Below are 25,644 nucleotides of genomic sequence, written 5' to 3'. Positions count from 1 at the left end.
AGCACAAAGACTTACAACTTCTCTCAACAGAATATTTATTTTAATCTATATTAAGCTCAAATACTTGCAACACAAAGACTGCAAATCAAATGCGATTAAGCTCTTTAAGAAACACTTGCAAGAAAGATAATATAGAACATAAACTCAAGTATGTAGCACAAAGACTCAAAGCTTGAGCAATTTCCTTCTATTCCTTTCAATTCTTGAATTCACATATGAAAGCTCAAAGACTTCTTTGCTGTAAATTTGGCAGAGTTTTTTTGCTTGCTTTTCAAAAGATAAAAATTACAATAGACCCCTCAAGTATTTTATAGAAGAGGAGCCTTGAGAAAAAGGTGGGAGGATTCTAACTAACTTGAGAGATTCTCTCAACCACCAAGACTTATTCAACAACTAACTATGACTTGTTCCAACTACAGTCCTAACTGAACACAACTTGTAGTTGTCTTACATGTAATTATAAAAGTGCAAGTAATGACTTAACTTGCGTTTTACAAAAAGACTTTTACATGTAACTTGTCAAAAGAAAAACTAAAACTAAAAGATTACAAATCTGGAAAAATACAATTAAGTGTTGAAAAACGCTTAAGCTGCAGCACATGAAGACATGAATCCTTCAAACTTCTGGATGTTCATTTGTAGTTCATCAGGATCCGGTTCATGGGTGTTCTTGGCAACAACCATGGTCTTCACAATGGTATCATGGCATCGAAGGAGCATAGAGCTGTTCTTCTCCAAGATGGACTGGATTTCATGCAAAAAGTTTGGTGTTTCATCAATATTTGAATTGAAACAGCTGAGAATTGTTCGCTCCTCCATTCATTATGAATTCTGATCTGTAAATCTGCAAGAACTTCTTCTTTTGGTATCAGCTCTCCATCCTGACTTATTATGTTGCAAGAGGCCTTTTCCCAATGAGAGACAATATCTTGGAAAACTTCACCTCGTAATCTCATTGCATCACCAATCTCCTCAATGAGGGATTTAAGAACAAGGGCCTTATTTTCCAGAAGCTCTTCAAATTCCAAGTGCATGACCTTGGAAGAGATGACGACATGCTTCTGTAGAACACTCAACTGTTGTTGGGGCATGGTACGCCAGACTGTCAAACTATCTTCAACACTTTCCAGATTCTTTTTGAAAGTATCAGAAGTCTAATCCAGTTTCTCTTCAACGGTTTCCAACTTAGACATCATCTGAAAAATGTCTTTCATCACTTGTGCACATAGATCATGAAGCTGATCAACCCAGGAATCCAATGCTTGTACCTTCTGAGCAGCCCTTTCAACTCCACGAAGTTATTCTTGGGAACCGGAAGAACTTGTGGGATTACTCCCTTCAGTAGTAGGTTTTGTAATTTTATGAACAGCTGCTACAAATTGTCGGTTTTCCTCTTCTAGCTTATCTTTCTTGGCTAGAAGTTCATCATACCGTTGTACCAATGAGGCTACAAAAAACTAGGCATCATGTTTAATCACCTCATGCGTTTTCTTACACAATTCTATCCTTGTAACTTTGTAATCAGCAGCTGACATCTCTTCAAGTGGCTTATCTGCAATGGGTTCAACAGTTACTTTGGAGATAGTCTTGGCCTTTTTAGCAACCTTGGGTCTAGATTGCTTAAGTTGTTGATAATCAAAGGCATCAGGCGAGATTTCTTGCTTCTTTCTTTTTGGGGTAAAAGAACTAAGCCACGGAGGTAGAGTCATCAACTCTCCTTCAATAACAAATGCAAGTAGAGGAGAAGCAGTTTTTGTTTGAACAACTGTGGTCATCCTGGGAGGAGTATCTGTTTGGATGGTGACCACGGTTTTCTCAATAACCAATGGCATGAAGATTGCTTCATAAATTCTTCAAAACCAGAAGTGGAGGTATCAATCTCTGACAGTTGGATACAAGCAGAAGTATCTTCAGGAACTTCCAGCACACTCTCTTGTTGATGATCAGGAGGCGGCTCATATGCTGAAATAGGAATGGCATTCTGAGGAGACTCCACCATTAAGTCAGAAGGAGAAAGGGGCGTCTCAATGGAAACTGAGGAAGGGATCTCATGAGGCGAATCCGAAGCTGGAGACTTACGAGCATCATCAGATTGCTGCCCTTTTTCTGGATTATCAAGATCAATCACCTGAACATGGAACCGTGACTTTTCCTTCCCACAAACTGTCGCCTCCTTAGGAGGAAGCACTACTGCCCGACTAACTCGCAATTTGATCCTTGTGCCCGAAGATGATGCACCTTCCTTGTTGTCAACCTGAATCTCAGACTTACGTCCAAGAAGCCCAATAGAATCATCTTCCTTTCCAACCTTGATTTTAATGAATCTAACACCATTACTTTTCAGCCAAGCGTTGGTGTTAGCCAAGATAGGCTGAAATCTCTCAACGATGGATGTGCAATCCTTGTGTGACCATTGGATTAAATTAAGTGGAGCTTCCTCAACCCTTCGTAAAATATATTCAGGATCAAGTACATGCCCATCATCAATCATCCCTTGTGGAATATCCACTAAGTTCAAATCAACAACTTGCTCAACAGTGAGCCTGCAGTAATCCATCTTCAGAATTTCTACCTCTGTACGGAGATCTATCCAGATATCCTCAATACGATGCACGTGCACGAAGGATTTTTTGATCTTCTCCTTCATACCCTGGTAATCAAAATCAGCTCTAGACTTAAACGTTTTGAGCTTAATTTCTTGCATCTCGGTCTCCATGGCCTTGGCTTTAACAGAGGTGACAAGAGAATACCGACCAATTTTTAATGGGTTTGTTGTAGAGATCCCCATTCCAACCTTATGTCTGACAGACTGATGAGTGTGGACAGCCATGATTTGTCTTCCCAACTCCATAAGAATGATCTTATAAGTTGGGTATCTAGGGAGCATGTATGGCTGCCCACTATAGCATTCGACTCTCATATATGTAAAGGTCGGGAATTGAAGAAACAGTCATCCATACTCATTCACTCTTTTCCATGCCTCATCGGATACTCTTCTGTTCTTCAGATTTTTGTCAAACTGGCACATAAAATAACCAAAGAATGCATCTTGAATCCTTTTGAAATGCAATCTGTTGGGTCTCAAAGGCAGCTGATCATAATATTCCCATACCGTTATAAGCAAGTGATCAACCTTGGTAGAAAGACCTGGAAAATGTTTGAGTGATGCTGCCAAGTACACCAAATATGAGTTCATGTAAAAAGTCATGGTGGAAGAGACTGTTGAAAGTTGCTCGCACAAGGTATCACTGATGACTTCTCCCCATGAGATGTGATGAGATCGCCTTATGAACATGATAAATTGGTACATCCATGGCTCAAAAACATTAGAATGTTCAAAACCCATCATCCTGCTAAAGAGAGTTATGATGTCCCCAATCTCCCATTTGAAGTCACAACGGTACAACTTGGCCCACCTTGAGAAAGCGGCTCGTGGCTCATGGATCCACCTGTTGATATGACGTTTGCAATCCTTCTCTCTTTTGACATAGTACTCAACTGCACTATCTTTGGAGATCTCCATATAAACAGGTGTTGGAGGTATTCTGAAGACTTTCTCAATTGTGTCTGCGTCAAGGCGGATTATTGCTTCACCATCATTTTTAATGGTTCTTGTCTCCTTGTCAAAGTGATGGGCGCAAGCGAGAACAAATTCAGGTTCTAGGGCAGCCACTAGGAAAGAAGATGCGTGATGGATATGGCTGTCCAATAGCCGCTGCATATTGCTATCTTGCGGATCCTCAACCCTCTTGACAAATTCGGACATGTCCACATGCCCTATCTCTATATCTCTTATGCGATCCAAAGGAGAAGAGACTTGAGAAGGTGAAACCTCATTTTGGTACTTGTCATATTTATACTTCATCTTTTTTGGAATTGGAGATGACGGCAAATTTGACATTGAAGGACAACCTGAAATACTGTGATGAAGACTTAAAAGTGTTAAGGTAACATCATGATCAGCTGCAACTAACATTTTTCCTTCTTCAAATGGGAAGAACTTCAACTCTTCCACATCACGACTTTGTGAGAGAAAAATGGGAAATAAATGGGAATGGGGGAATCTTGACTTTGACCAATTTTGGATCTTGGGAAAAATTTTGCAAGTATACAAGTTGGAAAGGGAGAGGGCAAAGCTAGCCATGAGATCAGTCATAGCTGAATCTCAAGGTGTTTTTGTTGACCTTGAAGAGGAACAAGAAGCACTTGAGGGCATAGTGGGCTCTCGGCATGGCCCACGTATCCGCAAACCCACCATCACCTCGCTCATTGCTTTTGCTTCCTCTAGTAGAGTACCTGGCACTGTTCCACTTCCATTATCACAATCAGGGTCCATAGGTGATTATTTTGTGCCCAGGAACACACCTGGAGCACAACCATCATTAGAGGCCACTGGATGGAATAACGAGGTACATGAGAAAACTGACATTGCAGTAGCTGATTTTTGGTACTTCAACAACATTGCATTCAATGTGGCAGACAATGCTTATTGGCTGAATTTGGTGACTGCTATGATAGTTTCAGGAAAGGGGTATAAGGCCCCTTCTCGCAAGGATTTGAGTGGGAGGTTAGTAAATTACTACATAGTCCACTTGATTTCATTTTTAATTATTTTTTAGATTTCTTGTTTATTAAATCAAAATTGTGTACTAAGACCTAATTTCACTTTGCACTTACAGGTTGCTCACAAATGCAGTTGCTAGGGCAAGAGAAGTGATGGAGGATCAAAAAATTGAATGGGCAAATTATGGCTGCACCATTCTTTCTGATGGGTGGACAGATGGCAAGAACCGCACCATCATCAATTTTTTGGTTGCTTGCAAGGAGAATGTAGTGCTCTTGAAATTTGTTGATGCCTCCAGCAAAGTGAAAAATGCAGAAACATTGGTTGGAATGTTGAGCATGTCGTCATGGAGGTGGGGGTAGAGAATGTGGTGCAAATCATCACAGATAATGCAGCAGCATATGTGTCTAGGTAGAATCCTTTTAAATTATCACCTTTAGGCATTAGCAATATTTTCATTTGTTGTGGCTTTGTTTTACTTGGTTGCATATTTCTTAAGAATAAATTCTTCTTTTGCAGGAAGAAACCTCCAAGAGAGGCACCCCACTCTTTTTTGGACACCTTGTGCAACACATGTCCTTGACCTTCTTTTGGAGGACATAAGAAAACTTGAGTGGGTGACTCCAATTGTGGAATATGCAAGGAGGATCACCAAATATATTTACAATCACCTTTTGGGTCCTAAATTTGATGAGACAGCACACCCAAGGGAAAGATTTGGTGAGAGTTGGTGTCACAAGGTTTGCAACGATTTTGTGAGTGGAGAATGGCTTAACTCACCTTATTCAAAGAAGCTTGAAGGAGAGGTCGTCGCATGCATAGTCTTCTAGAGCCAATTTGCACAAAGGGCTGCAAAGATTGTGAAGGTTGTTACTTCAAAACTTTAATTTTTAAATTTTAGTTATTCTTGATTCAAGTCTCTCATTACTAATTTGTAACTTCATTATTTAAATTTTAATCTTTTTGTAATTTGTATTCTTCAATTGTAGGTGTCAAAGCCCTTGGTTCGAGTTCTTCGCTTGGTGGATGGGGATAAAACCCCAATGGGATATCTTTATGCGGCCATGGATAGGGCCAAGGAGTCTATCAAAAATCACTACAAGGGGGATAGACTCAAATTTGATCCCATTTGGGAAATTGTTGATAGGAGGTGGAACAATCAGCTCCACCAACCCATTCATGCAGTAGGGTACTTCCTCAATCCTCGTTTTAGGTTCGGGGGTTCTTACTCAGATCCGAATGGAGAAGTCATGGAGGGCCTCAGTACATGCATTGAGAGGATGGTACCCAATGTTGAGGAGAGAGACCTCATTGTGAGTGAGCTCCAAAATTATGAGGGAGGAAGGGGTAAGCTATTCTCTTCAGAGTTGGCTAGGAGAGGAAGAACCACTCAAGCCCCAGGTATAACATTTGCCATTTGGATTTTGGGATCTAAAGACTAAAATGATTGATAAATTATGTTTTCTCTTTTCTCTTTGCTTTCTAACTTTTCCATTTTATTTATTTTGCAGATGCTTGGTGGCAAAATTGGGGTGGAAACACCCCACATCTCAAAAAATTTGCCCTCAGAGTCTTATGTCAGCCTTGCAGTTCATCCAATTGTGAGCGCAATTGGAGCTTGTTTGAAGCAATCCACACGAAGAAGAGGAGCAAGTTAGCGGGGAAACGGCTCAATGACCTTGTCTACGTGCAATATAATCTTCGATTGCACGTAAGGAAGCTAGAGGAACTAGAAGGTGGTCCAATTGACTTGGATGATATAGATCCTTACAGTGATTGGACATCACAGGAGCAACCTCCATTGTTTTCTGACACTGACATCACTGATTTGGAGAGGCAGGCTACGGAGGGTGGTGGATTTGGTTTTAGGCTAGATGACATTGACGAGGATGAGGATGAGGATTCATTGCCAGTGCCAGAACCAGGTGGAGACATAGCTTCATCCAGGATGGAGGATGAGTCTCAGTCAGCCATACCGAGCGAGGAGGCACAGTCACGCCCACAGCAGACTTATACGACTAGACCCTCTAGTTCTACCTCTCCCCAAGTTTTTGCTAGAGCTGGGAAGAGGAAGTTGTAATTGTAATTTGTAATGATGTATTTACTTTTGCTTTTTCAAAAACTATTTAGTAATTTACTATTTTGCTTCCAGGCTTCCAACCATCAGCATTCCTCATGAGGATGCAATTTTGTAGACACTTTGCATTTAAATATATCTAGAATCAACTTGTTTCTTTTGTGTTATCATTTATTGACTCATTGGATGCATCTTCTCATTAAATTTTGCAAAAAAAATGCATTTTTTACTAAGTTTAAGCATGTTTTTAAGTTGCTGAGTTTTTCACCGAGTTTTTCCTGAATTTTTTTCCCAGGGGCTTGGCGAGTCGAGTCGAGTCGCGAGTAGTCCAACTATGGTTGGGAGGACAACTGAGAGTAACTAGGCATGGGTTAAAGCTGCCAAGCTTCCAGAAGGCAGATCAGGGCCCTTGGATGCAGTCAATCCTAGTCTTTGGTTCAAATTGTAAAATCTATAAAAGGTAGGATGCCTCTCATTGTAAAGGGTTAGATTGTAGGGAGTAGACATATAGTTATTTAGATTTTTAGGAGTTAGTATTATTTAGCAGTTAGCAGATTAAAAAATAGAATAGAGTTGCTGAAGAAATTGTTGTAATGGCAGTTGAAGCAAATATATGAACATTGAAATATGGTGTTTGTTTTCTTCTGTTTGGATGGTTTCCTTCTAGCTAGTTAGAAGTAGAGTTCAATGATTTTAATAGTGAAGTGTGAGGGTATTTGATGCAGTTCAGGTTCATACCATTGGGAGCCTGCTGATTGTAGGTCACCGTGTATGGTTAGTCTTAACCCAAAACTGTGCTTAGTTCAATTGTAGGTGTTCGTTTTAGGTTGCGCCAGAATTGGGTTCCTCGATGGGTATCTCCAGTTTGAAAAACCTTCATACCCTTGGAGATTGCACTATTCTTGTCGAGTTGTGAGGGTGTCTCTAGCAAAACAAGAATTGGTTTATGGAAATCTGTCTACTCGCAGCACTAGTCATTCCTATCATTGCACTTAGGATTCCTAAACCCTTCCCTTTTGATTTTATTCCCCAGTCTAAAAATCACAGCATTGTTGGATGTAGACCAGATTGTTGCAAACGTAAGGCCCCTTGTGTTTCCAGCAAAACACATCAAACCGTTGAGCTATCCCACAATCATGACCTGACATTTGGAACCTTGAGGTTGTCCCCTTTGATCAACTAAAATAGCATTAGGGATTCCTTACGCAAGAGAGGATAGGATACTCAGCAACATTCTATTCTGCGTTGGTCGGATAGAGTTGGTTATCCGACTTTAGCCACATCAACAATCTCTAATTAAATTTAAATTATCTGGTGTCTGGTGGAATCCATTGATGTGCCAGTCATGTAGGGAATGAATGAAATCTGTAGTGGTAAGGTATATGATTTTAGCCATTTTACAATCCTTCATGTTTGATAAATCAAACATCCTTGGGGTCTTGCTTTGGAGTTATGTATTTATATCTGCCTCCAAAGTTTGGGTACTTGTAGTGTATCATAGAATTCCTAGTTATATTCTTTACAAAAGTGCCATGGAATAAACCTAGGGGTCATGTGTATTTGTTTGACAATACTTTTTTGTCTAGAAAGAAAGTCAAATAATCTTGGTTTGGCAAGGATTTATGAAGCATTGTTTGAAAACATGGACTCTACAAAATATAGCAGACCCAAATTTGAGTTGGTAACTTGGCTTCTTAAAAAAATAATTTAGTAAGTTTCTTCAGAAACATAAACTGATTCCCATCTACTTGTATTTACAAAAAATATTCACTCAACATGTAGAGCCCCTGGGCACCTAAACATAGAAGAAACTCATCGTTGGGATTTAGATACTAAAATGTGTCTATGGATCAAACAAGCTTCAACCTTGGGAAATGGCGAAATTTTCCAATAGATCTAGATTTGGATGTTGTAGAGCTAAGATCCAACCTATGGCAAAAATCAACCAAAAAGAAAGAAAGTAATTATATTAATGTCCATGGTTGACCAAATGTAGGTCAATGGGCCTCAAGAATATAGTAGTTTACAAAGAAAGTTATATGAGGATAATCCTAGAGAGACCCCGCAAAGGGGAAGAACCAAAAAAAAATTCAAAACAACAATGGGCCACCAATATAGTTGGTCAAGAAACCAATACAAATATCCAAGTAGGTGAAACAAGAACACTTCAAAGAGCATAAGTTAAGTAGTCGAAGAGAAGGTCTCATGGAGTATCATGGTTTGGGTAAAAATGAAGTCATTTGTATCATTGTCAATCATTGCTAAGGGGGCAATACAACATTTTATAGTACACTTTGGGGAGTGCTTAGGGTTGAATGGGCTAAACAAAGAACTCTCTCTAGAATCACACCTAACATCCAAGGCCAAAGCAACTCCTGTATTAGTGAAGACACGTGTAATATGTGTTTGTCCCTATGGGGCTGGTGGGGTGGATGGTCGGGTAGCCAGGTGGTAGGCGGGTTACTGAAGGGGAGTAGGCCTATGCCATTGAGGAGTTGAATCATGTTATTGAGAAGTAGAACTACAGTGATTAAGACAAACGTATTGAACTAAAGTTGTGAAATATGTTGTCTCATGAGTCTAAATTGTGTTGATGTGTGAAATTGTGGTAACCATAGGCCACTTACAGGTAATGTCTTGGATGTGCTAGAAGAAGGATGTGATCAGCTTGGGGCTTGTAGACCCCTTGTATGGATCTACACCAAAAGGTGACAACCTCCCATAAATAAAGGGCTAGGCACCACTAGTCTAGATATCCAAAGACACTAGAGAGATTGTTGTTTGGGTCCCTATAAAGACAATAATATCTCCATTGAACCTCACAATAAATGAGATGCTTGAAGATGAAATGCTTCTTAGACTCCATCTCCTAGAGGGAGCAAAGATAACAAATACTATCTATGGTATAGAGGAGCCTACATCACTTGGCCCTCCCTACATGGGCATCTAAGATAGGTCCTAGATGATGATGTAACCATAATATTTTCTTGTCTCATTGATAACCACACCAACATCCAAGTTGTCTACTCATGCTCTATCCTCCTCTACTCTGAATCTTGCCTCTGCCTCTCTGTAATGTCCCCTTAATTTATGACTTATGCAATAGGAACATTTAACTTATAAGAATCAATTGCAAGAGGATTCTTTCCTCAATTTCACTATTAATACTTATAAATAATGATACTTCATGGGAGAATGATTTGATACACATTGATTTCCACTTGTAATCTGATTCTATGAAGTCAATATCACTACTATCTCTGATTTAACATTTAGGCGTATGCAAAATGATTTTTATCAATATATATATAGATATATGCTAGGTGCAATGCAATCAATGTTATGTGTAGATGGATTATCTCTGCCTTTCCTGATATGTTCGGTGATGTTTATGCAAGGATGATCTCTGATCTGCAACTCCGCTATATCTGATGTAACAGTGAAAATATGCTGTAAGTTAGATGTTTCAATCTGCAGAATAGAATAGAGAATGCTGCTCTTTCCAATGCGTTACTATGTAATGTACGCTTCGGATCTCCTTCCTTAGATTATACCGAAATGCTAAGCAAGCTACGTTTGCATTGGGCAACGGTCTTATGCAATGTCTTGGTACTGGCTGATTGTGTAATTCCCCTACTTGGTTTAGGCTTGATTTAACCATGATTAAGCTATTTCAATAGGCTTATGACTTAAACTAAGTTAATTAGGAGACCAATCTATCTTAACGTGGATCGAATCGGTGATGTTCCATAGTTCAATCGATCAATTCGCTACTAAGTAAATTGTTCATCTACCCCAATAGATAATTAACTCTATCATACTAGATAATTAATTATATTGTCCATAATTCTTATTGCAAGTGTCAACCTTGTTACTTATTCAGTTCTAAGGAAGAAGAGGATGTCCATGTTACCAAAGCGCTTGAGACCAAAATACAATAGGCTCCTCAAAGCTTACGGATTCAAGCTCTTACCCTGTCTTGGGAATCGTCCTATTAATTGGATTTAGACTGTCCCTCTTTGGAAACAACTCCATCCCCCAACTTTCTTAAATGCTGACAATAGCAATAAACATTATATGCAAACATATTCTTCTTAATCTTATTAACTTAGGAGTCCTTTCTGATTTATATTCTAATATTGTTATTTGTCTTACCAAACATTAATTTGTAATATCATTTAATCAATGTGTGTCATCCATATTGGTAGTAATTTAATGTTACCAACTTGTCTTACATTAACAATATCAAATTTATAATTAATAAGATTATACCATATTTAATACCGTAACTGTTTTTATTAACGATGTTGACATTAGATTACTTTATTATGTGGATCCATTATAATAATAGTATCATTAAATGTCATTAGAATTGAGTGTATTAATAATGTTAACTGTATTGGCACTAACTGTATTAATAATATTTATCTTATGAACTATATTTAATTATACTAGCATTGTCAATATTAAATAAGATCAGATTTTATTATTAGTATTAACTGTATTATTATGACCGTGTTGACTTAATAGTATAGCATCCTACTTATTCATTGACTGTCCCTATATTCATACATACCGTGATGTTTTAACGGTCAATATGACTGCTGTGTTTGCCTGCTGTATTCTCTCTATTCCCCGTATGAGTGTGGTCTCCTATCTCATTCTCTATTCCCCTTCCTATTCTCTTTCTTACTATTCCCGTATCCTCTTTTCCTTACTTTTCCTTTCTTTCTTATTTCTTCTTATTCCCCACTCCATCCTTCTCTGCCGTATTCTCTTTTTTTTTTTTTTTTGAATTCCTTTCGTGTGTGTCTTGCAAGGGAGGGTCCCATCCCTTTTAATCACCACCAAGCAAGATGTCTCTTAATAAGAGACATATTCATCCTTTTCCAACGTGTCCCTTGACTCTTCGATGGTAGTAACAATTTGTTATGAATCGGGTTATTAAATCAATTTAGGAATTGGTGCAGTTCAGTCATACTTTATTATTCATTTTGTTAAGCACTTATATACAAATTATGTTTATAATATAATAGTAATTTATTTTTATTTGAATATTTCAAGAATATCATTATAGTTATTTAAATAAATATTAATTAAATAATAATAAAGAAATAAAATTGTTAATAATTTCAATTAATCATTCATTGATAAATATATGAATTAATAATAGTAATTGTTTCATTAAGGATAAAATAATGATCAAGGAGGGAACATTACAGTCCGCCCTTCCCGAAATTGCTTGTCCTCAAGCAATTGTCAAGTTTCTTAAACTGAGCCACTCCCTAATACAAGGTATGCATATGTATATATGAGGATATGAAGCACACATGAAGTATACATACAATACGTGTAAGATAATGAGGCATGAAGCCTGAATATATTTAATACACATGAATACATAAGCATGAGTCATACATAAAAATACACATAAGCCGTAAAACCAGAGTATATAAGGTAATAAGCATCTACGTAAAGCATGGAGCATACACATGAATATACACAAGGTGTGAAGCATATGTGTAATATAAATAAATATAATTAAGGCATGCTACCTAAATGTGACACGCATACAGTACATAAAGTATGGAGTATACACTTGAATTCGTTTAAGTTAAGTAATATGAAATTCACACATGAATTCACATATGTCATAGAGCATACCAAGCATGAATACATAAGCACGCACATGAATCATATGTGGAAATATATGTGAATCATCCACAAGAATACACTTAAGCCATGAATCATTCACAAGGCATGCATACATATAAATGCACACACAGCATGTAGTGTACATGTCAGGTATGAAGCAATAAATACATGGAAGACAAGTAAGCATGTAGCAATACACTTAAATACATATCAGACATGTAGAGGAGAAAAATCATGAAGTATACACAAAGTATGAAGTAGCACACATGTAAACATGAAGTAGTATGCATAAGGCATGGAGCATAGATGTAAGGCATGGAGCATTCATGTAAGCACAAAGTAATACGCAAATACATTGAGGCATGAAGTATGTACATAAGACATGTAAGGCTTGAAGCAATACACAAATACACATAAGGTACAATGTATGTATAAGAAAGACACTCATGGAGTGAACATGCTAAAGATACATCAATCATAAGGCACACATAAAGACACAAGGCATACATGCTGAAAGCATATCAAACATGAAACAAACACATGTATATACGTTGTATATAAGCAAGGAGTACTTGAAGCATACATGCTGAAAACATGACAACATTGAGAATTCTCATTAATATCCATACAGAACACCCATAATGAGATGTTAAAATATTATCAAATATGGTGAATAGTTGTTAATCTGTAGTATGCTTAGGTCTCATAGATTGCATGAGTCTCCTCTTCCTCGTTCTCCTCTACCTTACAAGATGGTAGATTTATTGTGCCAAGGGCACATGACACAATCTACATGCGACTCTCGCAAGGTTTTCTACCCATCTGGGACATTATCATCATGTGACCGGTTTACTCTGCCTCTCCCCTCCACACATTCCCTATCTCTGTAAGTATTAGAGAAAGAAGAAGAATTGAATCCCTATTATCTATGGAATAATGATTAATAATATAGAAAACACATAATTATCATGAAACATATATCTAAGAGAAACATACATAATGCACGTGAAAACACTTAAAGCATGAGGTCTACACTTAAGGCAATAAGTACACACATAAACATAATGTATACACATAGGGCATAGAGAATACGCATGAATATACTTAGGGCAAGTGGCATTCCCATGAAAACACATGAAGTATAAATTATACATGTACGACACATAGATATGAGCAAGACGTAGGCATTCATACACGTAGAACATGAAACATATACATTGCAAGGCATGAATGTACATACGGCCCGAGTCATACACATGGAAACACTTACGACATAATCATACATATGACTACACATAAGGTGTGATTTACACATATGACTACACATAAAGCATTTAGGACATGAAGCATACATACAAATATATTAGCATTTATTCAAGGCATACAAATATTTTTAAAGCATATGAAATGAATGCTCATTGAATAGCTGCAAGTCATGAATCATAAATACACGTAAGGCATCAAGTACATATGTCAGGCATAAGGCGATGAATACGCATGAAGCGGTACACTCTAATACACGCTAGCAGGCATTAAGCATACATAAGAAATGTCCTCATGGAGTAAACAAGTGTGAGGCAAACACAAGTACACATATGAAGAGTACACTTAGACTAAGCATGTAGTTTAAATTGCACATGGGATTGATCCACGTTTGCCAATCAATTCATATCTTTGGGACTATTCTAGGTCAACCAAAAGTGGAACCATATATAATAATATAATATTCATTTGTTGTACAATTTACTTCCCATAGATCGCATGAGACTCTTCTTCCTATTCTGCTAAACCTTACAAGATGGAAAATTTACTGTGCCAAGGGCGCATGACACAGTCTACATGCGGCTTCCTCAAGGTTTGCTACCCGTCTTGGGACATTTTCGCCATGTGACCGATTTACTCTGCCTTTCCCCCACACATTCCCTATCTTTGCAAGTATTAGAGAAAGGCGAAGAAGCAGATCAATCTATGGGTTAAGAATTCAATTTAGTATGGCATTATTCGAACTACATTGTCAATTATTTACTAAGGGCAAGAAGCATTCCAAATGAATACACATGTAGTATGAAGTATACATGTAAAGCACATAACTACAAGCAAGGCATTAAGCACATACTATAATGTCCCCACTTTAGCAGTTGACCAAGTGTGTGTGTGTTAGCCTTGTTCTACATGGTCCCGAGGGCTAACAAAGGGTTTAAGGGGATCCTGGAGTGTTTTGGCCTAGTCATTTCCAGTTTGGGCCAAAACGAAGTTGATTTACTCAGTTTCAGGCATACTTACTATTTTTAGTAAGTTAGCAGGACATAGTGGAGGCCAGTTTTGGTGTTTGGATTTGATACTCCTCGGTGAGAGCTTTTCGACGAGCTATCACTCGCATTATTCGGAGTCCGATTGCTAATACATTTTAATGCCTGAAGTTTTATTAAAGTAACATTTAATTTAATTGTAAACTATTAAAGTGTTACTCTAATATTTATTTTATGGGGATCTGTACCCAAGGGAGACATAAGTGAATATTTTAATACATGTTTTATTTTGCTCATCTTTTATCCCACATTGCCGATGAGAGTTGAGTCGACCCTTGGAAATAGAATAAAAGAAAGTGTTTGTGGCTTCATTAGATATGTTGAATATGAGAAGAAATTGATGCATGAGTTGCAGATCCATTCTTAGCATCAGAGGATGTCTATCCTCTCTTGTGACATTCTAGACGTCATTCCCTTGGGGTTTGGCCTTTGGAATCCATTGCTACCAGCTTCATTATCAGGCAGTTTGGGCGCGTTTCTAGCTACAGGCAGATTGGATGTCTTGCTCATAACTTCTTCTCCATTTGTCTGATGCTTATGCCACTTTGAGGGGATGATATGTGAAGACATTGGATTGACTGAAGATAAAATATTACTGTAGCAGCAGTGTACTGTAGCAGCCGCGTCACTGTAGCAACCGCGTATTGTAGCAACAGCGTCACTGTAGCAGCTGCGTACTGTAGCATCTTGTTAGCAGCAGCCTAATGCTATGGCCCAGGCCATCACTCTTTGAAGTAAACAATATTCATGCCATTCTATTGCTGGAGTATTTAGTGAGTTGTTTCATTGCCAATATTGCACTTAATCTGAAAATCATTATAAATACAGTGTGCTGGTTATTTCAGTTGTGTGTTTATGCTTTCATTTTCATATTCATGTTACATGCATAGATCCTTGTTAAAAGAGCACAAAAAAAAAACAATACAACAAACCATTCTGGAGTCATAAGGGTTGTAACACAAAAACAGAGAAATTAGGGACTGCAAGCAAAGTGTTTGACGGAATTACTTTATAGCTGTGATTTCATTTAGAAGTGGATTTTGGGGTAACCATTACAGTGGTATCAGAGCTATAAGTCCTGCCATCCTGTGGAGGTCTTACAGAGACTTTGGAACAGCGGGATAGAGAGAAAAGTGTTTGACAAAATATCAAAACACTAAAATCAGAAATTAATGAATTATAAAACATGCTAAGCATGTATGTTTAAGCATGCAACATGGGCCTTATAACTTCCGCCATACCAAAGAAAGACAAAACAAAAATTTGAACTCACAGAGTGAGCAGTCTAGTTCATCCGTGCAGGTGGACATAGAATCCAGTCATACAGACATAGAGGAGATATTCTTTGATCAGGACAGCAGTATGGGTGACCGAGATGATAGGAATACCGGTCCAGATCAGGGGGAGGTAATGTTCAGATAGTTACTGGATACGTTAGAGCAAGGGCAGCGTATGCAGCAGGAGCAGAATAGGCGAATGGACATGATGTTGCAGCTTATGGCTAGACAGATGGGCGTCAATATTAATCTAGGTGATGCCAACAATGGAAACAATAACAATGGGGGTAACGATAACAATAGGGGCAATGATAATAATGGAGGTCGAGGAAACAACAATGGCCCTGAGAATAACATTAATGGTAATAATGGACATGGCAACAATGGGAATGAGGCGGATAACTTTAGACACGTTGCACACCCAGCTCGAACAGCGAGCTCGAGACCTCTTCTACCCACCTTCCCACCTAGGGATCTGGTTCAACCAGTGAACGAACCGCAGATTACTGAGTTACAGGGTCAGTTCAGGAGGGACTGGGAGGCCAGTGGACCCGAGTTTCAGGCAGATATTTCCCTCAGAGATTATATGGACCTGAGGATGAGACATATGCCTAGAGCAGGAGGGAGGAATCAAAATTTTGAGCTGAGAAAGAAAGTTGGAAAACTTTCCTTGCCTTATTATGATGCTTCAGGGAAGATGACCGCACGAGCTTGGATGCAGAAGGTAGATACATACTTGCAGCTTAATCCTATGCCTGAGGAGGAGGCTATCAAGTATGCGGCTATGCATTTGGACGGCTTTGCGCATGAATGGTGGCATCATGGCATGGTGACTCTAGGGCATAATCATATTACATCCTATGAGGAATTCACAAAAAGATTGATTGAGAGATTTGACACTAGGGATCCCGAGTTACATTTCAAGGAGCTAGCACAGTTAAAACAGTCAAGTTCTGTGGATGCTTACATCGCCGAGTTTCAGCGTTTGTCTGTACTTGTTACTAATATCTCTCCTAGGAGATTGGTGGTGTTATTTTGTGATGGGCTTGCTGATCCATTACGTGGTTGGGTGAAGGGACATGATCCACTCACCTTAGCAGAAGCAACTAAAAAGGCACGAGATTTAGCCCCTTCGTTATACAAAAGAAAATACCATTCAACAGATTCTTCCTACCGCAAGGACAAAGACAAAAAACCATTTCAGAAAGAGTATAACAAACCCAAAGAAGGATCAAAAGGACTAGACAGTGAAACCTTGAATGAACTTCGAAAGAAGAAACTGTGCTTCCAGTGTAGAGAGCCTTGGGACTTATCTCATAAATGCCCTCTCAAGGCTAAGGCAAATCAAATGGAGTATTTTTCAGCAGAGGAGTCAGAGTCAGAGGGGGAGGATCAGCACTCCGATTCAAATGAGGGTAACACGATAGAGGAGAGCAGCATTCCTAAGGATGATAGATCGTTGGCATGCTTGACAGGGGCCCAAAAGGCAATCACATTTAAGGTCAGGGGTACTATCCAGGGGCAGAGAGTGATATCTCTCATTGACACTGGGGCTACACATAACTTTATAGATACACAGTTGGTAGCCAGGAGAGGCTTACAGACAGAGGAGCATGATGGTTTTAGAGTCATGGTGGCTAATGGCCAAAAGCTATTATGTACTCAGAAGGTTTCAAATCTTCACATTAGATTTGGAGATGGCTATGAGTTGGAGGATGATTTCTATGTTGTGGACATGGGAGATTACGACGTCATCCTCGGTATGACATGGATGGCATCGCTGGTTGAGTTCACTTTCAACCTAGCGAAGTTGGAAATGAGGTTTCAGCATGAGGGTAGGACTGTTGTTCTCAGGGGACTTTCAGATGGGAGTTGCAGGGTAGTCTCTTTGAAGAGAATGGAGAGACTTTTTCGGCATAATGACATAGAGTGGGCAACAGAGTGCTTAGTTATGCCATCTTCACCGAAGCCTCGGGTGAAGAGTCATCCACCAGATATACAGGAGATTCTTGATAGACATGCCAAGGTATTCAGTGATATTCCTCATGGGGTTCCTCCTGACAGGGGTGCAGAGCATGTTATTGAGCTCGAGGAGGGAGCCAAACCAGTGATGATCACTCCCTATCGTCATCCTAAGAAACATAAAGATGAGATAGAGAAGGCAATTAAGGAGTTGTTGGAAATGGGGCACGTCAGGCCTAGCAAAAGCCCCTTTGCTTCAGTTGTAGTTCTGGTAAAGAAGAAGGATGGGACAATGCGCATGTGCATCGATTATAGGGCATTGAATAAGAAAACAATAAAAAACAGATATCCCATTCCTCGGATTGATGAGTTGATTGATGAATTGCATGGAGCATGCTTTTTCACCAAAATAGACTTACGGTCTAGATACCATCAGGTCAAGATGAGGGCAGAGGACATTGAGAAAACTGCCTTCCGATGTCACTATGGCCACTTTGAGTTTATGGTTATGCCATTTGGACTAACCAATGCACCCACTACATTTCAGAGTTGTATGAACCAGGTATTCAGGGAGCAGTTGAGGAGATTTGTCTTGATCTTCTTTGATGACATCTTGGTCTTCAATAAGACCTGGGAGGAACATTCACAACATTTGGAGGAGGTATTATCTATCCTAGAGAGAGAGTCCTTTTATGCCAAGGAGTCTAAGTGTGAGTTTGGTATGACAGAATTACTATACCTTGGGCATATTATTAGTGCAGATGGAGTTTGAGTAGACCCTAAAAAGATTAGAGCTATAGTTGATTGGCCTACTCCTACGAACCTCACACAGCTTAAGGGATTCTTTGGTCTTTGCAGATTCTACAGAAGGTTTGTTAAGGGTTTTTCACAGACGGCAGTGCCTTTGACAGATCTCACCAAGAAAGGGGCCTTCGTGTGGACAGGGGCAGCACAGAGGTGTTTTGAGCATTTCAAGCAGGTAATGTCTTCATGTCCAGTTCTAGCTCTACTAGATTTCACGAAGCCTTTTGAGCTTCATTGTGATGCATCGAGTGATGGGATTGGAGCAGTATTGATGCAGGAGAAGCATCCCATTGCATTCGAGAGTAGGAAGCTCCAGGGAGTTGAGAGGAGTTATTCTGTCTATGACCGGGAGATGTTGGCCATAATGCATGCATTGGCCAAATTCCGATCATATTTGGTAGGTGGGCGGTTTGTGATCAAAACTGATCACAACAGTATTAAATACTTCATGAACCAGCGTGATCTTAATGACCGGCAACAGAAATGGGTTACTAAATTGCAGGCTTATGACTTTGACATAGAGTTTGTCAAAGGTAAGAAAAACGTGGTGGCTAATGCCTTATCTCGGAGACCTCACTTATGTGCTCTGGCAGAGATTTCAGGAGATTGGAGAGATCGGATTATAGAAGAGTATGTCGGAGATGCTTGGGCTTCTGAATTGATTTCAGGTACTATACAGGATGATCACTATGAGGTGATAGATGGATTGATCAGAGTTCAGGACAGGGTTTATTTGATTCCGTCATCACATTTGAGAGAGGTGATACTGAAGGCATTTCATGATGCACCCACAGCTGGGCATCCAGGGATCTTCAAGACCTACAGGCAGATCCGAGAGTGGTTCTCATGGAGAGGGCTCAAGGATGATGTTCAGAGGTATGTCAGGGAGTGTGCGGTTTGTCAACAGAATAAGGGAGAGCACACATTTCCTGCAGGTTTATTACAGCCCTTGCCCATTCCTGATAGGAAATGGGAAAGTATTTCGATGGACTTCATCACTGGTTTACCACGAGTGCAGGGAAGGGATTGCATCTATGTGGTGGTGGACCGCTTGACGAAGTTCGCTCACTTCTTTGCTATTCCGTCCATTTACACAGCAGCACAGGTGGCAGATCTTTTCTTTAGAGAGATATTCAGGTTACATGGGTTGCCCAGATTCATTGTCAGTGATCGAGATAGTAAGTTTATGAGTGTTTTTTGGCAGGAGTTGTTTAGGTTGTGTCTTACAGATCTTACACCTAGCACTAGTTATCATCCGCAGACAGATGGGCAAACAGAGATTGTGAATAAATGGGTGGAGGGATATTTGAGGAACTATGTAACTGCACAACAAAAGGCTTGGGTCAGATGGTTGCATATGGGAGAGTATTGTTATAACACCACTTATCATATGTCCATCAAGATGACTCCTTTCATGGCACTCTATGGTTATGACGCACCTAGCTTCATGGATTTAGTTTTGGGGGACAGCAGAGTGCCCAAAGCCAAAAACTTATTGCAGGATAGTCAGGACATCCTGAAAGTGCTCAAGGAGAATATACAGTAGGCCCAGAATCAACAGAAATTGTACGCTTATCAGCACCGAATAGAGTGCAGTTTCAAGGTAGGGGATATGGTTTACTTGAGGCTACAACCATATAGACAGTCATCGCTCAAGAAGAGCGGAGCTGAAAAGTTGAAGCCTAGATTTTATGGTCCCTACAGGGTGATTCGCAGAGTGGGCGAAGTCGCCTATGAGCTTGAGCTTCCAGACGGCAGTCGAGTGCACAATGTGTTTCATGTGTCTAGGCTTAAGAAAGCCATTGGTCAGAGTGTAGTGCCTTCTGCAGATTTACCCCTTTTGGATGAGGAGGGGAAGCTTGTATTAGTACCCGAGGCTATTCTGGACACCAGAGAGAGGAAGCTTAGAAACAGGATAGTGAAGGAGTATTTGGTCAGATGGAGAGACCTACCGGAGGAGGATTCTACATGGGAGAGTGAGTAGGTTATTCAACAGGCTGGATTGAGATTGCTTGAGGACAAGCAATTTCAAGGGGGGCGGACTGTAATGTCCCCACTTTAGCAGTTGATCAAGTGTGTGTGCGTTAGCCTTGTTCTACATGGTCCCGAGGGCTAACGAAGGGTTTAAGGGGATCTTGGAGTGTTTTGGCCTAGTCATTTCCAGTTTGGGCCAAAACGAAGTTGATTTACTCAGTTTCAGGCATACTTACTATTTTTAGTAAGTCAGCAGGACATAGTGGAGGCCAGTTTTGGTGTTTGGATTTGATACTCCTCGGTGAGAGCTTTTTGACGAGCTATCACTCACATTATTCGGAGTTCGATTGCTAATACATTTTAATGCCTAAAGTTTTATTAAAGTAACATTTAATTTAATTGTAAAATATTAAAGTGTTACTCTAATATTTATTTTATGGGGATCTGTACCCAAGGGAGACATAAGTGAATATTTTAATATATGTTTTATATTGCTCATCTTTTATCCCACATTGCCGATGAGAGTTGAGTTGACCCTTGGAAAAAGAATAAAAGAAAGCGTTTGTGGCTTCATTAGATATGTTGAATATGAGAAGAAATTGATGCATGAGTTGCAGATCCGTTCTTGGCATCAGAGGACGTCTATCCTCACTTGTGACATTCTAGACGTCATTCCCCTAGGGTTTGGCCTTTGGAATCCATTGCTACCAGCTTCATTATCAGGCAGTTTGGGCGCGTTTCTAGCTACAGGCAGATTGGATGTCTTGCTCATAACTTCTTCTCCATTTGTCCGATGCTTATGCCACTTTGAGGGGATGATATGTGAAGACATTGGACTGACTGAAGATAAAATATTACTGTAGCAGCCGCGTCACTGTAGCAGCTGCATCACTGTAGCAACCGCGTACTGTAGCATCTTGTTAGCAGCAGCCTAATGCTATGGCCCAGGCCATCACTCTTTGAAGTAAACAATATTCATGCCATTCTATTGCTGGAGTATTTAGTGAGTTGTTTCATTGCCAATATTGCACTTAATCTGAAAATCATTATAAATACAGTGTGCTGGTTATTTCAGTTGTGTGTTTATGCTTTCATTTTCATATTCATGTTACATGCATAGATCCTTGTTAAAAGAGCACAAAAAAAAAAACAATACAACAAACCATTCAAGAGTCATAAGGGTTGTAACACAAAAACAGAGAAATTAGGGACTGCAAGCAAAGTGTTTGACGGAATTACTTTATAGCTGTGATTTCATTTAGAAGTGGATTTTGGGGTAACCATTGCACATACGTAAGCATTCACATAAATATATTTTAAAGCAGGAAGCACATAAATACACATGGAACATGAGTATATACATGGCAAGGTATGAAACCTATATGGATATACGTATGGCATGAGCCATACACCTGAGAATACCCACCGGGTAAGGAACATATATGAAGAATAAAATTAGTAATCACAAATATTCACAAGGTAGGAAGCATACATTAATAAAAAATAAAATATGTATTTGGAAAGTACACACGTATGGCATGAGCCATACACCTGAGAATACCCACCAGGTAAGGAACATACATGAAGAATAAAATTAGTAATCACAAATATTCACTAGGTAGGAAGCATACATTAATAAAAAATAAAATATGTATTTGGAAAGTACACACATATTAAAGAGCAATGTTGTAGCTTTGTCCCACAAGATGGTAGGATTATGCTTTGATACCACTTGTAATGTCCCCTACTTGGTTTAGGCTTGATTTAACCATGATTAAGCTATTTCAATAGACTTATGAGACCAATCTATCTTAATGTGAATTGAATCGGTGATGTTCCATAGTTCAATCGATCAGTTCGCTACTAAGTAAATTGTTCATCTACCCCAATAGATAATTAACTCTATCATACTAGATAAGTTGATTAGGAGACCAATCCATCTTAACGTGAATCGAATCGGTGATGTTCCATAGTTCAGTCGATTAGTTCGCTACTAAGTAAATTGTTCATCTACCCCAATAGATAATTAACTCTATCATACTAGATAATTAATTATATCGTCCTTAATTCTTAATGCAAGTGTCAACCTTGTTACTTATTCAGTTCTAAGGAAGAAGAGGATGTCCATGTTACCAAAGCGCTTGAGACCAAAATAAAATAGGCTCCTCAAAGCTTACGGATCCAAGCTCCTACCCTGTCTTGGGAATCGTCCTATTAATTGGATTTAGACTGTCCCTCTTTGGAAACAACTCCATCCCCCAACTTTCTTAATTGCTGACAATAGCAATAAACATTATATGCAAACATATTCTTCTTAATCTTATTAACTTAGGAGTCCTTTCTGATTTATATTCTAATATTGTTATTTGTCTGACCAAACATTAATTTGTATTATCATTTAATCAATGTGTGTCATCCATATTGGTAGTAATTTAATGTTACCAACTTGTCTTACATTAACAATATCAAATTTATAATTAATAAGATTATACCATATTTAATACCGTAACCGTTTTTATTAACAATGTTGACATTAGATTACTTTATTATGTGGATCCATTATAATAATAGTATCATTAGATGTCATTAGAATTGAGTGTATTAATAATGTTAACTGTATTGGCACTAATTGTATTAACAATATTTATCTTATTAACTATATTTAATTATACTAGCATTGTCAATATTAATAAGTTATTAGTATTAACTATATTATTATTAGTGTGTTGACTTAATAGTATAGCATCCTACTTATTCATTGACTGTCCTTATATTCATACCGTGATGTTTTAACAGTCAATATGACTGCTGTGTTTGCCTACTGTATTCTCTCTATTCCCCGTATGAGTGTGGTCTCCTATCTCATTCTCTATTCCCCTTCCTATTCTCTTTCTTACTATTCCCGTATCCTCTTTTCCTTACTTTCCCTTTCTTTCTTATTTCTTCTTATTCCCCACTCCATCCTTCTCTGCCGTATTCTCTTTTTTTTTTTTGTCTTCCTTGTGTGTCTTGCAAGGGAGGGTCCCATCCCTTTTAATCCCCACCAAGCAAGACGTCTCTTAATAAGAGACATATTCATCCTTTTCCAACGTGTCCCTTGACTCTTCGATGGTAGTAACAATTTGTCATGAATCGGGTTATTAAATCAATTTAGGAATTGATGCAGTTCAGTCATACTTTATTATTCATTTTGTTAAGCACTTATATACAAGTTATGTTTATAATATCATATTAATTTATTTTTATTTGAATATTTCAAGAATATCGTTATAATTATTTAAATAAATATTAATTAAATAATAATAAATAAATAAAATGTTAATAATTTCAATTAATCATTCATTGATAAATATATTAATTAATAATAATAATTGCTTCATTTAGGATAAAATAATGATCAAGGAGGGAACATTACAGATTGTTATCTTTTGCAATTCCCTCTTCCATGTCTTCTTTTCTTTCATGGATTTATGGTGCAAGTTTCGATCAGATTGTTTCTTATATTATTTCCTTTATATTTTCTTATATTATTTTCTTTATATTTTCTTATTACTTCCCACCTTCCGTTGACCAATGAGGGCTGGCCTTAATGACCTCTGCCCCTTGATGGAAAGGTTGCCTGAGAGGGGTCACATCTCTTCCAATATCAATCGCACCTCCTTGACAAATATTTCCTTTGCAACTAAAATAAACTTTACCTTCAAACAAATCGCACCTTATAGATATTTCTTTTCCTTTCCAATTCATATTTATTTGCTGTTTGCTTATGTCTAAATTAATCCCATTTTAATCTACGTAACTATTGTTCACAGCATATCGCTGTTCTATCAAGTCGCTGTGATTCTTATTATCAAATCGTTGCTTATATATGGATCCAATGCTAAGTCCACCATATTGTATGGATTCAATGTTTGTCTTGGGGTTATTGCCTTCAATATGCAATCCGTATCATTCCTCATTCCTACGATGCTGCAATGTCCCCATATGTGGGCTCATCCTGTATCATCGCAGGTGTAATAGAAATCGTCTTTTGTTTTCCTTTGATGATGACTCTCCCATCATACACTTAACCTCTCACAATGACTTCATCATTCTTATCGATCAGTTGGTATGATAATTTGTTTTTTTATAGGTTTAAGCCTGAACAATAAAGATACGATAGAAATAGATCATTCACCTCTTTGCGTACTTCCTTTAATGACCCTTTTTTATTCACTTTGCAATTTTGTCTCTTTTAGAGACTTCACAAAATTGGTTTGCAGGTTGCAAGTATGGGAATATCACACTCTCTTTCCACCTGGTCAACCCTATAAAGGCAATAATATCTACCTTGAACCTCACAATAAATGGGATGTTTGAAGATGAAATGCTTCTTAGAATCCATCTCCTAGAGGGAGCAAAGATAACAAATTCTATCTATGGTATAGAGGAGCCTACATCACTTGGCCCTCCCTACATGAGCGACTAAGATAGGTCCTAGATGATGATGTAACCACAATATTTTCTTGTGTCTCATTGACACCCACACCAACATCCAAGATGTCTACTCATGCTCTATCCTCCTCTTTTTTGAATCTTGCCTCTGCCTTTCTATCCACCTGGTTAACCCAATTGAGGTCCTCATCACTAGAGATAGGAACCTCAACCTCAATGATCTGATCAAATTGTGAATCAACCTCCTCTAATGTGATGGGTGATAAGTCAATTCCCAAAATTTGTCTGTGGCGAAGACAAAGGATGTAATGAACATAGACTAGATTGTTCAATCTCTACATTGATAGTCTATTATGCTTCTTGGAGTGTATGTGCTCAAACATACTCCAATTGCACTCACAACCCAAAGCATTGCATGGTTGGCTCAAAATCTGAAATCTAAAATCTGAAATATGCAACAATTGAAACAAAAAATCAACAGCAAGAGCACAACACACAAATTTTTACTTGGAAACCCAATGTGGGAAAACCACGGTGAGCAATGCCGCTAGGATCTACTGTCCTAATCCGGCTTCACAATCTATACTC

At 38.6% G+C, this 25,644-nt stretch overlaps 1 protein-coding gene and 1 long non-coding RNA gene across 5 annotated transcripts in view; both read left to right on the top strand.

Moving 5' to 3' along the window:
- Positions 1-25,644, top strand: part of LOC131029091 (eIF-2-alpha kinase GCN2) — a 336,054-nt gene that overhangs the window by 282,116 nt on the left and 28,294 nt on the right. The gene's annotated exons all lie outside the window — the stretch shown is intronic.
- On the top strand, positions 1,545-5,950 carry LOC131029094 (uncharacterized). The gene is made up of 3 exons (XR_009102683.2): positions 1,545-4,975; positions 5,084-5,430; positions 5,554-5,950. It is a non-coding gene; the product is annotated as an uncharacterized LOC131029094 (long non-coding RNA).

The sequence above is a fragment of the Cryptomeria japonica genome, chromosome 5 (assembly GCF_030272615.1).
Source record: "Cryptomeria japonica chromosome 5, Sugi_1.0, whole genome shotgun sequence".
Taxonomy (NCBI): Eukaryota; Viridiplantae; Streptophyta; class Pinopsida; order Cupressales; family Cupressaceae; genus Cryptomeria; species Cryptomeria japonica.
Note: the sequence above shows the minus strand (reverse complement) of the source record. Positions and strands in the feature narration are given on the sequence as shown.